Here is a 2,476-nt window from a genome sequence, read left to right on the forward strand (position 1 = left end):
GTTTTTTTTTCCTATTTTTCAAGTTTTATTTCCCTATTTTTCCAAACTTTTCTTAAGTAGTTCATATAGCTAGGCTTTGAATTTTGCTCTCAAATTTTTTGTGGTAGTTTATAATGATTTTAGGATGATATTGGTGCATTAGTTTTGATGTTTTCTGAGTTTTCATGGAAATTCCCATTTTACCCCTACTGTTCATGTGTCTTGATGCATGTGTTGCATGTAGTGCATGACTAGGAGCAATCCAAGTTTTTTGCATCCATTTGATCCTGAGATTGATAGGACATTCCATAGACTAATTAGAGAGCATATCATTCCATCTTTAGATAGTGATAGTCATAGTCATAGTGTAAGTGTTGCATATGAGATTGATTCAAGTCAACCAGAAAACATGGGTGAACAACCTTATAATGGACCTCATGAGAGGACTCTTAGGGAGATGGCTGCACCTGATTTCACATATGAGAGTCTATGCATTCAATATCCTGAAGAGGATGTTCCTTTTGTGCTTAAAACTGGACCAATCCATTTGTTGCCCAAGTTTCATGGTCATGTAGGTGAGGATCCACATAAACATCTGAAGGAGTTCCATATTGTTTGTTCTACCATGAAGCCTCCTGATGTTCAAGAGGACCACATTTACCTGAAGGCATTTCCACACTCATTGAAGGGAGTTGCTAAAGATTGGCTGTATTATTTGGCTCCCAAGTCCATCACTAGCTGGGATGATCTAAAAAGAATGTTTTTGGAGAAATTCTTCCCTGTCTCGAGGACCACTACAATCAAAAAAGATATATCAGGGATCAGGCAACTTGGTGAAGAGAGCTTATATGAGTACTGGGAGAGATTCAAGAAGTTGTGTGCAAGCTGTCCTCACCACTAGATTTCTGAGCAGTTGTTGCTGCAATATTTCTATGAGGGGCTGAATAACATGGAAAGGAGTATGATAGATGCTGCAAGTGGTGGAGCACTTGGTGACATGACCCCAACTAAAGCCAGGCACTTGATAGAAAAGATGGCCTCGAACTCTCAACAATTTAGTACCAAAAATGACAATGCAATTGTCATTAGAGGAGTTCATGATGTGGCCATTGATGCAGATAAAAATTTGGAGAGTAAACTTGATGCATTGGTCAACCTGGTGACTCAACTTGTTGCAAATCAAAAATCTGCATCTGTAGCAAGGGTCTGCAGCCTTTGTTCTTTAATTGATCATCACACAAATGTATGCCCTTCTCTGCAACAGTCAGGAGTAAATGAGCATCCAGAGGCATATGTTGCAAATATTTACAATAGACCTCCTGTCCAGTAACAACAGCAGTAGAGTTATGACCTCTCCAGCAATAGGTACAATCTAGGTTGGAGAAATCATCCAAATCTCAGATGGTCTAACTATCAGCAGCAACAACAGCCATCCCCTCCCTTCCAAAACAATGCTGGTCCTAGCAGATATGTGCCTTCCCCTATCCAATAGCAGTAGTAGAGACAACATGAAGCTCCTGCACCACCAGCTCCTCAACCTTCTGCTTTTGAACCTTCATTAGAGGAGTTAGTGAGGCAGATGACTCTTCAAAATATGTAATTCCAGCAAGAGACCAGAGCTTCCATTCAGACCTTGACCAATCAGATGGGACAAATTGCTACTCAACTCAATCAAGCACAGTCTCAAAATTCAGATAAGTTACCTTCACAAACTGTGCAGAATTCGAAAAATGTGAGTGCCATCACATTGAGGTCGGGGAAACAGATTGACATACCCACTACACCTGTGCCAGTACCAATTCCAGCATCTGCACCTGAGCAAAATGATGAACCAGTTGGTGCCCAAAATTTTCATGCAGGTGGACCTTCCTCCAGCACCGATTCTGATTTGCAGCAGCCTCATATCCTTTTTCCATTTCCTCCTAAATTGATTCCAAGGAAAAAGATGGAAGAGGTGGATAAGGAGATATTGGAGACGTTCAGAAAGGTGGAGGTGAACATACCTATGCTTGATGCCATAAAGCAAATCCCGAGATATGAAAAATTCTTGAAGGAGCTGTGCACTCATAAGAGGAAAATGAAGGAAAATGAGAGAATCAGCATGGGCAGAAATGTGTCTACTTTGATAGGTAAATCTGTTCCGCACATTCCTGAATAATGTAAGGACCCAAGTACTTTTTGCATACCTTGTATTATTGGGAATAGAAAATTTGAAAATGCCATGCTTGATTTGGGTGCTTCTATAAATGTCATGCCTATGTCCATTTTTAAATCTCTGTCTCTTGGTCCTATGCAACCTACGGGTGTGGTGATATAGTTAGCAAATAGAAGTGTCTCCCACCCCACAGGTTTCATTGAGGATGTCTTAGTTTGGGTCGGTGAACTGATTTTTCCTGCTGATTTCTATGTGCTTGATATGGAGGAGGGACTCTCCCATGGATCTGTCTCAATCATTTTAGGCAGACCATTTTTGAAAATAGCCCGAACTAAGATTGAT

At 40.6% G+C, this 2,476-nt stretch overlaps 1 non-coding gene across 1 annotated transcript; it reads right to left on the minus strand.

The window, feature by feature from the left end:
• Positions 1–777: 777 nt before the first annotated feature.
• On the minus strand, positions 778–883 carry LOC114915659 (small nucleolar RNA R71). The gene has a single exon (XR_003803750.2). It is a non-coding gene; the product is annotated as a small nucleolar RNA R71 (small nucleolar RNA).
• Between the last annotated feature and the right edge of the window lie 1,593 nt (positions 884–2,476).

This window comes from Cajanus cajan, chromosome 3, assembly GCF_000230855.2.
Source record: "Cajanus cajan strain Asha chromosome 3, NIPB_CcT2T_4, whole genome shotgun sequence".
NCBI classification, from domain to species: domain Eukaryota; kingdom Viridiplantae; phylum Streptophyta; class Magnoliopsida; order Fabales; family Fabaceae; genus Cajanus; species Cajanus cajan.